The 18,789-nt window shown below is 47.7% G+C and overlaps 1 long non-coding RNA gene across 2 annotated transcripts in view; it reads left to right on the forward strand.

Moving 5' to 3' along the window:
• The window catches only part of LOC307065872, a 71,136-nt gene that overhangs the window by 51,097 nt on the left and 1,250 nt on the right, over nucleotides 1–18,789 (forward strand). For both annotated transcript variants that reach the window (XR_013811350.1, XR_013811351.1), the window contains one exon: nucleotides 16,088–16,178. This is a non-coding gene — a long non-coding RNA (uncharacterized lncRNA). The remainder of the gene's footprint in view (nucleotides 1–16,087; nucleotides 16,179–18,789) is intronic.

An 18,789-nucleotide genomic window follows, 5' to 3' on the forward strand; every position in this document is an offset into this window, starting at 1 on the left:
GGATTCACAATCTACTGTTTTATTCTTTTTTAAAGAATACTTACAGTATAAGGTCCTAAAATGATTTGGGGGTTTAATGATAGGAGTAAGAGAGGAAACGGGTGGAGAGTTACGACGTGTAAACGATAGCTTAATATCATTGATATGACGCGTGTATTTGCCTCCTTCAGCTTTTCGGTCTCCGGTCCACGTAGACACCGCCTTTAGGGTCGTTTTCCTCCATAAAACCCTTTACGACCTCCCCCGCCCCCCCCACCCATGTAACGTCTTCTTCCGCGAGGTGGATGCGCGCCCCGCAGCCTCGCCCTCTCGGCCCCTGGAGGGCAGCGCCGGCCGCCCCGCTCGTGGACAGGCCGCGTCCTCTCCCCGGTCCTGGGGTTCTGCAGAGCCCGCCCCTCTCCGGAGACCCCCTCCCTCCCTCCCTTCCCGTCCCCCTGTCCTCGCGTCTTCTCAGGCCGGTCCTTCTGCTCCCCCGGCCTCCCCTTCCTGGTCAGCCCTTCCCCTCACCCGGCGTGTGGGGCGGGGAGTGACCTGGGCCAGCCGTGTGACACCCAGTGTTCTTCCGTCTGAAATTCCACCCGCTGGAAAATGTGTAGTTGGCAGAAAAGTAATCAATAGTCAATCTAAGAAAGAAGTGAAAAATTTATTTTTGCCAACCTGAGGATTTTAACCCCGGAGACAGTCCCTTGGAGAGCTGTGAGAACTGTGCTGAAGAGGGAAGCGGGGAGGCTGGTGTATAAGCTGATGCTGGCGGAGGGGTACAGGCAGTCAGGCACACATCTTGGAAGAAGGTAACTGCCGTTCTTGAGGAACACATAGCTTAGTTAATGGTTTCAGTGCTTTGCTAACTATGGTAAGATGTAAGAACCCAGGTTCATAAAAATTTTTCCTGAAAATGCTTGACTATCTGAAGGCCGGTTCTGCCAGTTTTCCCAGAGCAGAGAGTGCCTCATCCTGCTCTCTGCCCTGAATTCCTGTCAGGGTGGCTGCAGGTCAGTGACCGCGGTGGCTAATGTCTTGAATCTTGTAGTACTGGATGATGGGCAACATTCTTTATTTTACAATCCGTTCCCTTTCGGTCTTAATTTCATCCAACATTTGGGAGGCATTTTGTGACCTAGTCCCACAGTGCTAGGAATTCTCATTCCCTGGTCCAGTGAGCAACCTTGTCTTCTAAGGGTTCACCAGCCCATTGCTCTCTGGGCCTTTCAGGAGTAGGGTCTTGTTTTTTTTTTTTTTTTTTTTTGGCTGCGTGGCATGTGGGGTCTTAGTTCCCCAACCAGGGATTGAACACACGCCCCCTGCATTGGGAGCTTGGAGTCTTAACCACCGGACCGCCAGGGAAGTCCCAGCAATGGTCCTTTTTAAATGGATGATTCATTTTCTCAGTTTTTCCTGTTGATTGTGGTCTCCGTGATGAATGTAGCTTCCAATTAATTTGCAGGGCTTTAGACACTGGTTGGGTTTTGCTCAAGAGAAAAGCAGACCCGTTATCACTTTGAAGGGGGTCAGGCAGTGCACATCAGGGGATAATTTCCTTGAGGGCTTTAACCACTTCAGAGGCTTTTTCTCTGTCTGGGTGGGATATGCCTCCACCCATCCACAAACACAAGCAGATACGTGAAATTTCCTGTGGCTCGAGGCATTTTGATGCTGAGGAATGTGTCTCAGGGGGCTCTCAGGAGCTCTGTTTTTTTACGTCTCAGCACAGAAAGAATTCAGTGAGAGGCAAAGTGATAGATAAGGACGTTGGTGAGGCTTCCGGGGCAGGCGAGAGGGTGCCGCCCCGGGAACTTAGCTACAGTTTTATATAATCAAGGGAAAACTCCTCCACGCCCAGAGGGGCAGTTTTCTTGTCCCTACGAGGTCAAGCTGGGACTGTCGTGGAGCAACAGAAATGAGCAAAAAGGTGGTAACATATACTAAAACATGATAAGTCATCTCAGCTTTCAGCATAATGTCACCTTTCCCTTATATTTTGTTTTTAGTGTGTGCAGAGGAGTGTGTCCTAGGGGTCATCAACTTACTGAGCTCACTGGGCAGGATGTGGGTCTCAGGCCACCATTGTTTTATTGTCTGGGGGCGTGTCTCAGGCTTCTGTTGCTTGGTTTTATTGCTAAGCAAGCCTGCTCTCTTGAGTGATCATTAACTTGCAGGGGTCTCCCGTGCTTTTTACTTATGATTCCCTGGTGGGATGAACTGTTTAATCACCTACTTTGTCCCTTTACTCTGCCCCTATCAGTCCCCTCTCCAGGTGTTTACCCTTTTATGCTTAAAATGGAGGCAAGGAGCGAGGAACCTATCATTAACTGCTTCCTGCTGAGATGGGACCTAGGCCTGCCTGGGAGGAATAGAGCTCCTGGCTGACTGTCCGTTCTTGTTGGGAGGACTGCGAGTCAGTGTCACTCTGGTTAGCATCATCCTTTTAGCCCTCTTGGAGGTTAAGCGTCAGAGGATGCGTCTACAAAAGACATAAATAGAGCAGTAAGCATTCGAAGAGTCATTAAAAGTGATTGTAGCCATAAGTTTGAAGATTCAAACCATTTTCCCCAAACAGTTTCCAAATCTGGAAGAGGATCACTTAAGGCCTCAATCTGTTTGTTTTCAGCTAGGCCCGGAACCTCGGTGTTTCGTACTTCAGGCTCTGTTGAGTCTTTTATCTCAGTTATAGATTTAAGCTTGTTTTTTGTTAATATCATTTGGTGATAAGGGTGGCTTCCTTGTCCCTCGAGAGACAGGGTGGCCCCTAATTTAGTGAGTAAGTCCCTTGCATTAAAGAGAGAGGACAATCAGGCACAAACGGAAAGCAGTGTAGAAACGACCGGCCATTGCTGTTGCACAGAAGGGGTTCCTGGAACGTGTGCCCCTGTCTCCTTCCCGACACTCCCATTACATATTTCTTATGCTTGTTAAGGCTTCTAATCCTCTGGCTTAAGACTGAAAGGGTTGCACCGGTGTCTATGAGAAATTCTATGATGGCCCACCACTTAGTAACCACCCAAGGCTCGACACTAGTTACATACATGGTGTCTGTAGGCAGAGCCACTTTCAGCCTCGAGCGCCCTCAGTGTTCTGATTGTGAAACCATCAGAGGCCCCCGTCACTCTCTGGTGTCTGCGGCATTCCCTCCTCTAGTGCCCTGGCTGTTTGTAAAGGGCGCGTGTCACAGTCCTTCCTCCAGTGTCCCTTTGGTGCACACAGGGCACACTGGTCCTGTCTGGGTACCCATGGGCCTTGTGGTCCACCACAGCCAGATTGGCCTGGAAAGGCCGGCCTCTCCTTTGGTGGGCTCTGAGTGGACAAAGCCACTACCATCATTTGGGCCTTTTGTATATATTTCTCTGAGTGCGTTCAGCCTTTTCGGCCAAATCCCTATTATTGAAAACTGAATAAGCCAATTGGAGCAAATCACTCATAGGGGTCTGAGGGCCAGCAGTCGCTTTTTGAATCTTGTGCCTGATGTCTGGGGCAGACTGGGCTATGAAATGTATAGCCAAAAGGGCCTGTGCCTTGGGGTAGGAGGGATCCACATTTATATACTTTAAAAAATCTTCTATTAACTTTTCTTGAAATACTATCAGATTTCCATCTGACCCCTGTTGGGCTTCTTTTACTTTTTCATAATTGACAGGTTTCACTGTAAATTTTTTCATAGCCTCTATTGAACAATCATATGGTCTAGTCTGTCCCTAGCAGTAGAATTTACCTGATAAAATGCATCGTGCATCTGCCTCGGGGACAGCGTTGTTCCCCACCCGGTGTAGTGACTGGCCCTGTTGGGCTCTGGCTGCCAATATTATATGCTGTTTTTCCTCTGGGGTGCAGCACGGGATACTGAAATCTGCAAAGCCCCCCAAGTGAGATCAAAAGGTCGCATTAACCGGGTAAACTCCTTTGTGAAAAGTTCAGGGTCCTCAGAAAAACTTCCCAATGTATCTTCTGCCAGACTTAGATCAGACATTGAGCAAGGCACACGGACTTCTATTTTTCCTTGATTTCCATCAGGAGCTTTCTCTCAGAGGCAGAACGGTAGGGGCAGTTGGTTGGTGACTTGCGCCACTGCGGGTGCTAGCTGGTCCAAGACTGGGCCCCTTGGGGTACAGCTCCTGAATATGGTGGGGGCCTCTCTCTCCTCACCCTTGGGTGTGCTTCCCCCTGGGATAAGGGCCTCAGCTGGAGCAGGGGCTCCTGCCTGTGAGATAGCCCTTATTGGAGCAGCCACTTCCATGGCTATAGCACCTTCCACCGGAGCAACAGTTAGCTATCCAGAAGTTTCCTTCCTTTGTCAAAATCCACCGTGCAATTTAATCAAGATTTGTGCTCACTACTTTAGATGTATCCCTTCCAAAGTAGTCTCCCAACCTGATGTTAATGGCCAAGAAACTGTCCCAAAGGAATAGTACAGAAGGTGTCCCCAATGGTGTTAACAGTGAGTGGGAACTGGTCTAAATTGGAAATGAAGGGTCAGCACCTGTAAGGGGCATAGTGGGGGGAAGACCGACATCAGGGCACTCCTCCATTGGGCACTTTTAGTAACTGGGGGAAAAGCACCTGAAGTCTTGGAAGTTGACTCCCTTCAGTTTCCTTGTGCATGACGTGCTTAAGAATACCTGTTAAGAGGCCTTTTATCTAGGACGGACACAGTCCTTTAAAGGATGCTTTTTCTAGTATGTATAATCCCCTGGTTATAGATTATGGCCATCTAATCTTCATCCAAAGATAGATGACAGGCTTCCCTGGTGGCGCAGTGGTTGAGAGTCCGCCTGCCGATGCAGGGGACACGGGTTCGTGCCCCGGTCTGGGAAGATCCCACATGCCGCGGAGTGGCTGGGCCCGTGAGCCATGGCCGCTGAGCCTGCGCGTCCGGAGCCTGTGCTCCGCAACGGGAGAGGCCACAACAGTGAGAGGCCCGCATACCGCAAAAAAAAAAAAAAAAAACAAAAAAAAAAAAAAACAAAGATAGATGACAGTGATCAGCTTCAGAAACAAGCTTAGAATATCTTAACTCAATTAAGCTTTAGAATAATATAGCAACAAAGAGCTATTTGAAAAGTGCGTTTTAAGACAGTAGATACTGACCTCAATTAGCAAAACTAAAATTTAATATCTGTTAAAACAATTTTTTCTTTTTTAAATAACCCTCAGTTTTACCAAATATAGCCAAGTTAAAATTAATTTGTAAAATAAGTCTGGTTAATTAATAACATAGGCTTGTATTATAATTTGTCCAGTAAAGTGGTTGCCTTGATCACTAAAATTTATAGAAACTATACCCAAGTGAAAAACACGTTTTTAAACCATTCTTTTTTCCACTGTGAGGGCATCAGCCTTGTAGCCAAGAAAGGGTTTAAACCATTAAACAAAAAATGGGGTTTGGCAGGGATCCAGGAAGAGCCAAGTGGCTGGCTGTCTTGGATTTCCCATAGCCCTGACTGTTCAATTTGCAGCTATTATTTACCCATTTAATTTCTCTCATTTAGGAGCAGACTGTGGCCATGCTACATGTATGTCAGGACGGCAAAAGTCTGACAAGGAGGGGTTAATTTTCTTGCTGACAGATTTTACAACAAAAATAGTATGAACTTAGTGACTTTCAGCAAACCTAGGTACAATAAAAATACTGTGCTTAATGTTGATGACTCTAAAGACATGTCTGTATTAACTAACAAACTTTAATAACAACAAACTTTAATACCAGATATTAATTTAATATTAAATATTTCTCAGGTCATGTGAACCTGAAATCCATTTAGCTTAGTTTCTCTTATATTCAGAAACGTTTAATTTGTAAGCACTTACTTTTTTTAAAGCCAATTAGATTGAGCTCATTTACAAATTAACCTTAGCAATACTATCTAAAGACAAGACCACTAAGACACACATATATCCAGACAGACAAGAGATCTCATAGTTTCATTTTAAAACTTGTTCATAAGACAGGCATTGCAAAAGGAAACTTATCAGTTTATAAATAACAGTTGGAATAATTAAGTTTACAGACTTGAGTATAACAGGGACAGACCTAGAATGTACGTGTCCTTCCGGGTCCCTAAACATCCATAGCATCTTTCTGTGGCAGCCATGCTGACTGCCAGCATTCCTCTGGTTCCGTGTCTCTAAACATCCATATCATTGTTCCTCTGGTCTGTACCTAGATCTCTCCTCAGAGTCCTAAAGCATTCGGGGTTGACCAGCCGCCTAAAAGGGGCACACATTGGGGGAGTGTCCTCCCCAGTCCTCCTGGCATCCACAGCCCCTCTAGGACCCGACCCCCCTCCTTCTATCTTACCACTGCCCCTTTGTGGTCGCCAGCCGAAACCACTGAAATGTGTCTTGTGGGGCTCTGGGGAGCTCGTTCTTCAGCGAGAGGCGAAGTGATCTATTAGACTAGGACGCTCGTGAGGCTGGCGGGCAGGCGAGAGGGTGCCGCCCCGAGCTCCTGCTTTATAATCAGGAAAAGTGAGCAGACACTCAGGCCTCCATCATCAGCTCCGCCCCCACAGCGGGTGGGGGATTTTTCTTGTCCCCACATGGCCAAACTGGGACTGTCGTGGAGCAACGGAAAGGAGGAACAAAGGTGGTAACATTACTAAACTATGATAAACCATCTCAGGTTTCTGCATAATGTCACCTTTTCCTTATGTACTTGTTTTTAGTGTGTGCAGAGGAGCGTGTCTAGGAATCATCAACTTACTGAGCTCACTGGGCAGATGTGGGTCTCATGCCACCATTGTTTTATTGTTCAGGGGCGTGTCTCAGGCTTCTGTTGCTTGGTTTTGTGGATAAGCGAACCTGCTTTCTTGAGTGATCATTAACTTACAGGGGTCTGCCATGCTTTTTTCTTTACTTGCAGTCCCCTAGTGGGATTAACTATTCAGTCGCCTACTTTGTCCCTTTACTCTGTCCCTATCAACTTGAGTAAAGTCTATTTGCCAGTCCTTGGTGGCTTGTGGAGTCCTGTGTTGGGTCCCCATCTGGGGAGATCTGACAGCAGTATTTGGGTTATTTTTAGCACAAATCATGTAATTTTCAGTGACTCCCTGGATAGCCCTTTGTAGATTAGGCCCCGTTATATATTTTTGACTCCATCGTAAGGTGGCATCTCCCCCGTGGTGGGTACTGTTACGAACGTGCTGCAGCAGTGTCCACGAATGCCTCAGAAATCAGGTCCCATGTGCACTACATTTCTAACCAGGTGAGGTGTGATCAGGAGTGACTCCCCACTCTTCGGCCCTCTCCTTGTCTTTTTCTGAATATTCCGGCTGGTATTTTGACAAGTCAGTCTGCGGGAGAAGGGACCCTATGATGGCTTGGTAATCGCCTGCCTTTGCTATTTTCTTTGCAGCTTGGTCAGCTTAACCAGTTGCCTTTTGTTATATGAGTTCACCCTTCTGGTGGCCTGGGCAGTGCATTAGGGCCACTTGTGAGGGCTTGTGGACTGCTTCTAATAGGGACAAGATTTCAGAAGCACGTTTTATGTCTTTATCGTTTGAAGGGAGGAGCCCCCTTTCTTTCCAGGTCGCGCCGTGAGCATACGCACCACGGAGAATGCATGGCGAGAGCCTGTGTGTGTGTTTACTTGCTCGCCTTCAGGGAGTAGTGGGGCTCTTGTCAGAGTAATGATTTCTGCCTTCTGAGCTGAGCTCCTGGGGGCGGGGCTTTTGCGTCAGCAGTCCTTTCAAGGGTTACCACCACATACCCAGCACATCAACTGCCTTGGTCCCTGATGCTGTTTCTAACTGTGAACAGTTCCGTACCTGCCTCAGCCAGGGGTTGTCTGTTCAGTCTGGTCTGCTAGAGCACACCAGCTCCACGACGTGCAGGCAGCTGTGCTCTGGGGACTGTGCAGCAGCGGTCGGGAGCAATGGTGGCTGGCTTGAGGGCTGAAGTGACCTGAAATGTTACATTGGGATTGTCTAAGAGAATGGCCTGGTACTTCCCCATTCTCCCAGAAGTCAGCCAGTAGCCCCCCTTTTTGTTCCAGTAAAGAAAGGACATGGTGAGAGACATTCACAGTGCTGGGCTGCCCAGGGCAAACTCAGCCTCCAGAAGTCTGTCGCAAGGAGCTGCTACAGCTCAAAGTCAAGGTCTTGAGAATTAGGCAACAGGTCGAAGGACATTCCCCAGAATTTGAATTAACACCCCGAGATTTGTCTCTCATGGACATATAATCTGAAAGGTTTCTTTCAGTCTGGTTGTCCCAAAGCCGGAGCTGAGACTAACTTTGGTTTTATTGTTTCAAAGGTTGTTTGGCACTCTTTAGTCCAAGTAAGGGGCCCAGAATCATGTCCCTTTAAAGCCTATAGAGGGGCTTTGCTCTGAGCCTGTGGGTCGGGATCCAGATCCGACAGAATCCTGCCATTCCCAGAAACGCCCTCAGTTATCTGCAACTCTTGGGTGTTCCCAAGCCTGCAACTGCGCGTTTTCTATCAAGCAAAAGACCCCGCTGCCCTTGGGAAAGGATAAAACCCAGCTACGTGACTTGTTGCTTACATACTTGAGCCTTTTTCTGGGAGACCTTACATCCACAGTTGGCCAAATAGCTCAGGGTTCTGATGGTATTTTGTTGACACTTATCATTTGCAGGGCTCGCTATGAGCCAATGGTCCACATTTTGGAGGAAGAGTCCTTCATCCAGTATTAAGTCTCTAAGGTCCCTGGCCAACATTTCCCCAAACAAGGTAGGGGAATCCTTAAATCCTTGAGGCAGGACCATCCCACCTGTCTTTCTGGGTCCTGCCATTCAAAAGCAAACAGCGGGGCTTCCCTGGTGGCGCAGTGGTTGAGAGTCCGCCTGCTGATGCAGGGGACACGGGTTCGTGCCCTGGTCCGGGAAGATCCCACATGCCTCGGAGCAGCTAGGCCCGTGAGCCATGGCCGCTGAGCCTGAACGTCCAGAGCCTGTGCTGGCCACAACAGTGAAAGGCCTGCGTACCACAAAAAAAAAAAAAAAAAAAAAAAAAAAAAAAAAAAAAAAAAAAAAAAGCAAACAGCGGCTGTGATTCTTCTGCAATAGGAATGCAGAAAAAAAGCATCCTTCAAGTCAAAAACAGAGCCAGCTGTTTGCTCCTGGAATAGTTGTGAGCAGAGTGTATGGATTAGGTACCACAGGGTGCAAATCTTGGATTTTTTCATTAATAGCCCTCAAGCCTGGGACAAAGAGATACTCTGTTGAGTTTGGCTGTTTGACTAGGAGGATAGGGGTTTTATATGGGGACCTGCAAGGTTTAAACTGATTAAACCAACTTTCTGAGAATTGGCTAAATTCCCTTTTGGGCCTCTTGGCTCAGAGGGTATTGTTTTCGATTAGGTGTCCCAGCGCATCCCTTTTTTTTTGCCGCGCTGTGCGGCTTGCGGGATCGGGATCTTAGTTCCCCGACCAGAAATCGAACCCGGGCGACCGCAATGAAAGCGCGCGCTGAGCCCTAACCATTGGACCACCAGGGAATTCCCTCCAGAGTCCCTTTTTAACATGATTTGTACTGGCCATGCATTTTGGGCCTTCCCTGGGGTGCCATCGACCCACACTTCTGCCTTACCTTTTCACAGACCTGGAGTGGGGGGAATGGGGGTGCAGTGGGTGAGAGCGCAGTCTCCTTTTCTGGGGTGTCCATGAGCGCCATCTTTAGGCTTACAGTGTGCTCCTGTGGGACCCTGATGCCAAGCTGTTCTGGCGAAAAAGTTGCTTGAGTGCTTAATTTACAAAAGAGGGACTGATTAGACATACCGGCATATATAAGGAACTGTGTTTCGGGGTGAGGTCCCCTGATTGGCATTCTAGAGGTTACAGGAAAAAAAGACTTCGTCCTTCTCCAGAAACTCCTGTGACTGGGATGGACTGAGATGTTTTCTGTGCCACCGTGCTGTTTATCACAGAGTATGTTGCACCCGTATCTATCAGAAAGTCAATCAACTTGTCCCCCACTGTCAAAGTTACCCGGGGCTCCTGTGGGGAAATTGGAATTGGACGCCTCAGGTCCAAGGGAGCCCCTGGGCCACTGTATTCATCTTCAGAGCGTTGCTCTCTCTCTACCACAGGAGAGGCTCCCGTCTTTCTTTTGTTGTTTTCCTTCTTATTCCTTAGCTGAGCGCAGTCTTTTCCAGCGCCCTTCCTCCTTCCAGTGAGCACACTGTTCCCTCCCCAGTGGGCTCACCTCTCTCCAGGCGACTCGCCTTCCTGGAATCCAGTGCCGCCCCAGATCGGTGGCGTTAAGTCTTGCAAAGAGCTCCTTTCGTTGTTCCCTGTTGTTGAACACTTTAAAAACAACATCTACCAGTTGAGAAGGGTTCATTCCAAACGCACCATCTAACTTTGTAATTTTCTTCTTATATCTGGGGCGCTTTGCCCAATGAAGGTCATATTTACCATTCCCATATTTTTGGGGGCCTCAGGATCTGCATCAGTGTAGTGCCTATAAGCTTGATAAATTCTGTCTAGAAACTCTGATGGATCTTCATTGGGTTTTGGTGTATCTCTTGAATTTTGTTTAAGCTCTTTTGCCTCGCTACTCCCTTTCGAAGACCCGCTGAGACACACTTCCTCTAATGTTTCAGGTGCGGCACATCTCCCTTATTAGGTTCCCAGTCAGGCTCAGCAGTAGGACCTGCCAGATTTGCTTCTGGAGTTCCACCTGGTCCGCTAGATGGAGCTCGTGCACCTCCTCTCTAGTCTTGTCAGTGAGCATCCTCCTTGCATCCCCAGTAAGCATCATATTCGTAAGGGTGTGAATGTCCGCCCAAGAGGGACATCGAGTGACAAAGATAGAAGTGAAAAGTTCAGTCATGTGGACGTATGTAGGTTATGGTTTTTCCAGTTAAATAAATCAAATTGAGAATGGACTGTGCATCCATAGAAACCCAGCTGATTGGCCATCTGCATTAAGGCCTCCTACAGGCTATCGGTGCAAGGGGAGCTGCCTGCTCCAGAAGTGGCTCCTGGTCAAATGGGGTGCCCTCTTGGGTCACAGACGGTGATACAAACTAGGCCCCTGTGCCCCAGAGGTTAACATAGAAACTTCTAATTGATCCCCATAAGTAGGGGAAACAGGAGGTGGTGAAAGGAGTGAATATGTTGGTGGCGTGGGGGCAGTCGGAACAACCCCTGGTGCAGCCTGCTTGGCTGAAATATGAAATCACATGTTCTCAGCCTCATTTTCTCCCTCTCCCTCTTGTAGAACAGATTTTCCCCTGGTTTTCCTTTCAGACCACCATACCATAATGCAGCAGCTGTCTGACTTCTTTTCCTCCTGATGCAATAGCATAAATGCTTCTACATATGGAACCTCATCATTTTTACCTGCTCAATTCTAATTGCAAGATTGTATAAGTGAGCCATTCAGGGCCCACTGCTCTTCTGATCCTAACATATACTGGGGCCACACACTATACAATAGAATATCATGTCTTTTTAGTCATAGGCCCACAACTATACTTTGCCCATTCATTTAAGGTACGCCCCGAAGGGCTTTCCTTAGGGACAGATATATTTATAAGTTCAAGAGCAACAAAACACAAAGGGCACAAACAAATTCCAATACCGAAAGTACAAACAAATTCCATCATGAATGAATGCAAAACAAAAGCAAAAAAACTGGTTCACAGAGTTCCAACAAAAATTCCCTCTCCAACAGGGTACCCCAGTCAAATGCAAAACAAATTGGCTTTTCCCTTACAGGAAAGGCGGAAATTGAGAGGGTGGTATGTTCCCAGTTGTACACATCAGACATACCTACTGTCTGGAGCCCCTCCCGTCGATTCCATCTGTATGGAGCTCCCAGATGTCACTTCCTTGCTCCCACTGCTAAGTGCTGGGGCATCTGGTGCCGCTTCAGGGAATTTTAAAGGGAAGATCCTCAGGACAAGTGGTCCCAGCAGCTGCTAGGGCCTTACCTGAAAATTCCCCAACCGGGGCTGACCACAAGCAGCAAGGATCCTGGCCGGCTTCGCCAAAATTGATATAGAGTCCAAAGTGGTTCAGCTTGCTGCACGACAGGCCGGTAAATTGAGAGGCGAGTTGCTGGGGCAAGGCATAGCGACTTTTTTTTCGGAAAAGAAGATGGCGGACCAGTGTCTCCATGAGCCATCTTCCCCCAGTCAGATTTCGGGCTCCTTTTATACAGAGGAGGGGTGCTGCGTGGTTGGTTGTTGCAGGCTTGGTGACTGCGCCGGCAAAGGGGGCAAACGGGGGCTGGAGTGCGGCCCGAGGAGACTGTGGCCACAGGGCCACTGCCACACTGACTGCACCGGCAATGCCCCGTACGCGCCCTGCCCCTAATACAACAGTAGCCAAAGGCCTCTCTGCATGGTGTGTCTCACCAGTCTGTTGTGGTCCAGGAAATGGTTCTCTCTTGTTGCTTCTTCCCATATTTAGAGTTACACTATTAAAATCATTGGTCTTATAAGACTATATATTTGGTCACTTGTTTCAAGTCGCCTAGTCATCATTTTTACCGGAGGCTCAGTCACACACTTGGTAACGCAAGAAACAATCTTGTAAAGTAGGCAGAACACAAGTAGTATAGTAACATTAATAAGGTCATAAGTAAGTATTTAAAAGAACTTCTATTAGTTGCGGCCCAGTATCTCCCCAGGTCTGATGAACAGTCTGTTCTGCACCAATTGTTATCTTTAAGGTAAATGATATATTGTTATTGTACATAAAGTTCACTGAAGATGTCTAGACATACAAGGTGAGTGCTGAGTCATTATTGATGAAGGAGAAGGAAACAGCATGTCCTAGGACGTGTGTGAGCCCCCGGGACAGACTGCCAAGTGAGTGTCCCTGGCTTCACGCAGGAAAGATTTCAAGAGCGAGCCATAGTAAAGTGAAAGCAAGTTGACTCAAAGAGATGCACATTCCGTAGGCAGAACATGGGCCTTCTCAGAAATTGAGGGAGGCCCTGGGGTGTGGGGTTGATTAGTTTTTATGGGCTGGGTAATCTCATATGCTGATGAGTGGGAGGAACAGCTAACTATTTTAGGGGAGGGGCAGGATTTCTGGGGATTGGGCCACTGCCCACTTTGGGGGCTTTTATGGGCAGCCTGGGAACTGTCATGGCGCCTGTGGGCGTGTCGTTTGACATATGCTAATGTTACCCTCAGAGGGAAACGAGGCTCAGGGTCCACTGGAAGTCGAATCTTCTGCCATTCTGGGCCTAGTTGGTGCTAACCAGCTTTTGTCATATCCTGTTTTTCTCAATGCTTGTGTCCCCCTCTTCAATCTTTTAATGGTTGTGCCCTGCCACCTTCCTTCCTGTCTCACTGTGACCCTTTAGAGGATTGAGGATGTTACATGGCTGCGGCCAGAGGGATAAAAAATTGATCTTTATGGTTGAGAAGATATTTCTGCCATTGGGGAGGTCTGATTTACACAACGCACACCAGAGGGGAGGGAGGAGGCCAAAATGGGCAGTGAAAAAATTTACTTTTAAATTTTTCCTGTCTTGCCTTAAACTGTGAGTTTTTATTTCATCAGTGTTTTCCCAGGAAGCAGGCATCTTACTCCATCCCACATCCTCTGACTGTGTGGGCCGGGGCGGGGATCAGGAGACACAGAGGGACTGACAGAGCAACAGAAAACGGAGGGGAAAGAAAAGTGGGCAAGACCAGAGGGCAGCGTAGAGGGTGGGGGGGTGTCTTGCAGAGAGACGGTAAGAATGAAAGAGAAAAAGCCGTGAAAGTAGCAGAGGAGTGAAGCAGAGTGTATGGAAAATTGGGATCTCCAGGAGATGAAGGTGAAGGGGTTGAGGCAGAATACGAGGAGCCCTTGACCAGTGGTAACAGCATCGTCAGCGGTGGTGAGGCGTTTCCTATGGAGAGTCGGGGGAGGGGATAAAAGAGCTGAACCCCTGTCCTACAGAGCAACTGGATGCTGGGAGAGGAAGGGAGCGAGCGGGAAGGAAGCACAGCCACCAGGGGGTGCTGGAGAGCGGGCAGGGGGACTCACAGGGACAGAGGGGTGTAACCAGAGGGCAGAGAGCGAGCAGAGATGGGGGACGAGAGAGGCAGAAATACAGAGAGATGTAGGGTCATCAGAAAGGTCGGGGAGAAAGAGCATCAATAGGGGACACAAGTCGCAGAGTGGGGCAGGACAGGAGTGAGAAAACAGGAGGGGAGAAACAGCAGGAGACTACAGGGCAACAAAAAGACAGAGACATAGAAAGCAATAGGGAGACTGATAAACAGAATGAAATGGAAACGCAGAGTGCTGCAGGTGGAGACCTGGAGATGATCACACTGTAATACTGCCCAGCAGCGCGCAGCCCTTAGCACAGGGCCCTTGGCGCACGCTGTTTCCCCCACCCCCGTTACCAGGCAACAGTTACCAGGAGACCACTGAAGGAACGTTGGAGTGGCCTTAGAGCTCCCGTTCAGCCATTGGTCGGTGCCACAGTGAGCCCCTCCCTCAAGCGACCAACTGTCAATGAGTGACATTTAGTGGACCCATTCAGCCAAATGTCCGCGGAGTGGTGGTCGTCAGGCGGAGAGTGAAGTAAGAGAGGGATCCCGGCCTTCTCCCCTCCCTTCTCCGTGGGCCGGCAGGTGAGCTGGGAGGCCGAGGGAACGGGCTGGGGCTGTGTCTTGCGGGGATCCAGAGCCCTCGCCAAGGTTGCCCACTGCCCGGGCCCTGAGGCAGCGGTGACCCTCTCCCCCATCCGCGCCTCTGCGACCTAATGGCCGCGGCAGTGTGCATGGGCCGCTGTCTGCGGGACCTGGCCCCTTGCCGTTGGGCGGCCAGAGGAGCCGGAGGGCCAGTTGGGTCCTGGGTGCTGGGCAGGGTCTGGGGACCTGACCCTGAGGGAGCTGCCAACTGAGATCTGCTGCTTCAGCCAGGCCTGGGCATTGGTGGGAGGACCGAAACCTGGTTCTGGGCGAGTGCTCCGGGGCAGGGTAACTGGCCCCCCTGCAGGGACCCCTTTCTGTTAGCCGGGCCTGGACCTCGGAGGGTGAAAGTTGTGCCTTGGCACCTTCCCCTTTCTTGTCAGGACAGAGAGTAACGTTTGTTTGGTGGAGGTTTACAGGAACATCTTTACCTGACCATGACCTGACCTCAAGTACAAAGGATCTGCCACCAAGAAGTCTGCAACAACTAACCACACCCCTCCCTCACCGTTCCTATAAGAGGGCTTTCCTGGAAGCTTTCAGGGAGTTTGGGGTTTTTAAGGCATGAGCCACCCATCTCCTTGCATGGCCCTGCGGCAAACCTTTCTCTGTTCCAAACCCCAACATCTTGGTATTGTTTGGCCTCACTGTGCATCTAGCACACGGACTTGCGTTTTGGTAACAGTACTAAGTGGAGTAAATCAGACAGAGATAGACACATATGATATCACTTATATGTGGAATCTAAAAAAATGGTACAAATGAACTTATTTACAAAGCAGAACTAGACTCACAGACATTGAAAACAAACTTACGGTTCCCAAAGGTGGAAGGAGGGGGAGGGATAAATTACGAGTTTGGGATAAACAGATACACACGACTACATATAGAGTAATTAAACAACAAGGAACTGCTGTGTAGCACAGGGAACTATATTCAGTATCTTATAATAACCTACAATGGAAAATAATCTGAAAAAGAAAACATAGGGACTTCCCTGGTGGTGCAGTGGTTAAGAATCTGCCTGCCAATGCAGGGGACACGGGTTTGAGCCCTGGTCCGGGAAGATCCCACATGCTCCGGAGCAGCTAGGCCTGTGCGCCACAACTACTGAGCCTGCGCTCTAGAGCCCGTGCTCTGCAACAAGAGAAGCTACCACAATGAGAAGCCCGTGCACTGCAATGAAGACCCAATGCAGCCATAAATAATGAATAAAATATATATTCAATATATATATACTTCAGTTAAAAAAGCGATAAGCTACACTATTTGATCTTCAAAGATCTGTCATGCACTGGACAAAAAAAAAGTAGGAACTTACTTGTTGGGCTGTGTGTGGGAGTTACTGTCCTGAGCCCCTCCTGGGACAGTGGGCAGCAGAGGACTGTCTGTTCCACAAGCTGACGGCTTCCCTGTGTGTGTGGTGGTGACCCAGAAAGGGGGTGTGTCGATTCTCAGCGTTAAACAGCATCTTTCCAACTTTCAGGATCGACCTCTAAAGACTCACGTTGTCTGAGGAAGAAGCCCTGAAGAGGAGGGAGAGGAAAGAAAAGGAGTCAGAAATGGCTCTTTCTCAGGTAAAGTCATTTTCTCAGTTGTTTCTTCTGTCTGTCCTTCCCGGCATGCCCTTCTTTGGACTCGCTGATCTTATCTGACTCAGAAGTATCCCGCCTGACACCTGTACAGTCACAGTCACCCGGGTCCTTCCCTCAGGGCCTGTTGTCTCCACTTAGATCCCGCCTCCCCATGACCCAGTGACCTGGGACTTGTGAAGAGGCTCCACTGGGCCTAGTCCTGGGCAGGGCTTCACACCCATGGACTGGAGACGTGGTGTCAGTGCTACTGGGCAGCAGGGATTGCTTAGGGCCCCATCTCACTGCACTGTCCGCTCTCTGAAAACCAGGATAAAGAAGCTGCACATGCAAGTCAGGTAATAATATGCACTTATGCCTGGTAAATTGTAGGAAACAGACTACAGCAAATACGTTCTGACTTTTCAGGCTGCATTAGAAGCGAAATGGATGTGTCACTGATTTAAAAATCGTAATGATTGGGAATGGAATGAGAAGTTCAGAGATATATCAGTGATAGAGGGCGTTTCATTCTATTATTGCTTTTAAACTTTGAAATCAACCTAAATCTCTGACACGTGGAGATTCTTAACCCATTTTCATCATCTCTGGTCCTTGGAGGTTACTTTTCACTGTTGGTTGCCTCCTCTGACACATAGAAGTTTCTCATTCTGATGCAGGTAAGGTTCCAGGCTTTACACTTTTGCTGGTAGATACCCGGTTTCCCAGCACCGTTTGTTACTGAGACTGTCCTTTTTCTATTGCGTGGTCTTGGCACCCTTGGAAATGCGTTCTACGTCTATGCAAAGTTAATTCTGAGTGTTCTGTTACGTTACATATCTGTGTTTATGCCAGTACCACACCATCTTATTTCGTGATATGTTTTTCGCATGGACTTTTGGTATCCCGCGACTTTTCTAGAGGTCTTTTTAAATTTTATTTATTTTATTTTTGGTTGCATTGAGTCTTCCTTGCTGCACGCAGGCATTCTCTATTTGCGGCGAGCAGGGGCTACTCTGTTGCAGTGCGCGGGCTTCTCATTGTGGTGGCTTCTCTTGTTGCAGAGCATAGGCACTAGGGCGCACAGGCTTCAGTAGTTGTGGCGCACGGGTTTATTTGCTCTGCGGCATGTGGGATCTCCCCAGACCAGGGCTCAAACCTGTGTCCCCTGCATTGGCAGGCGGATTCTCAACCACTGTGCCACCAGGGAAGCCCTAGAGTTGTTTTTTGATGTAGCAGTTTCCTTGTGGAATCTTTACTGTTTTTACATATAAAAGTTATCATCTACGAAAAAAAGATAATTTTACTTTTTTCAATTTGGGTAACTTTCTTTTTCTTGTCTAATTTCTCTGGTGAGGGCTTTCTGTACTTTGCCGGACAGTAGTGCAGAGAGCGTGTATCCTTGCCTTCTTCCTGATCTGAGAAGGAAAGCTTTCTAGCTGAGTGTTTATATCTTTTTTTTTTCTTTTTGGCTTTGTGTTGGGATCTTAGTTCCCTGACCAGGGATTGAACCTGGGCCACGACAGTGAAAGTGCCGAGTCCTAACCACTGGACCGCCAGGGAATTCCCAGTTTTTATATCTTGAAACATAGTTGAATTTTGTGAAACGCATTTTTCTGCATCGAGACGATCATGTGTTTTTTCCTTTATTCTGTTAATGTGGTGTATCACATTAATCGATTTTTTTATAGTAATAAAGTCCACTTGGTCATGATGTAAAGTCATTTTAATGTGTTGTTGAATTTGGTTAGGTTTAAAAGCATCTTTTATGTCCTAATGTGGTCTCTCATTGAGAATATTTTATTTGTTCTTGAGAAGTGTGTGTCTTCTGCTGTTGTTGGGTAGAGTGATTTGTACATGTCTGTTAGGTCCCGTCAGTCTATAGTGTTGTTCAAGTCCTCTGTTTCCTAATTGATGTTCTCTTTGGTTCCACCCATCGAAAAAACTGGGATGTTAAAGTCTCATACAATTACTGTGCTGCTATTTCTCTCTTTGTTTCTGTTAATGTTTCCTTCATTTTGGGGGGGAGCTCTAATGTTAGATGTATATCTTCTTGGTGAATTGATCCTTTTAACAGTATATATTGTCCTTCATCTCTTGTATCAGCTTTTGTCTTTATATTGTGTGACACTGTGTAGTCACCTCGGGTCTCTTTAGGATGGAATGTCTTTTTCCACCCTTTCACTCTTGGCCTTTCCATGGCTGTAGATTTGTGATTGTTAATAGTTCCAGCTCTCTGACACACTCTCTGTAGGCACACTGTACAGTGGTAAAAGGCAGGAGCCCTGGCCAGCACCCTTCACTGCAACTTCAGAGGGAATGCATCCAGTGTTTTCTTCTGATTATGATGTTTGTTTGGTGAAATGTTCTTGCTTCATAACAATATCTTTTTTTCTATATTCCTTTTTGTCATGATTTTTAATTCTCCAGGAAGTTTTAAACTTTATTATTGTGATAAGTCTTTTTCTTAATATGTTAATGTATAACAGTAATAACTTCTAATTTTGAGTCAGTGTTTTATAAGTGGAATACACAAACTCTGTTTTGCATTTTTTAATACCTAGCTCTTTTAATTTTGGTGGATAAAACTTTTTATTTTTGAATATAGGTATTATAC

Source organism: Hyperoodon ampullatus (assembly GCF_949752795.1).
Source record: "Hyperoodon ampullatus genome assembly, chromosome: 18".
Lineage (NCBI taxonomy): Eukaryota > Metazoa > Chordata > Mammalia > Artiodactyla > Ziphiidae > Hyperoodon > Hyperoodon ampullatus.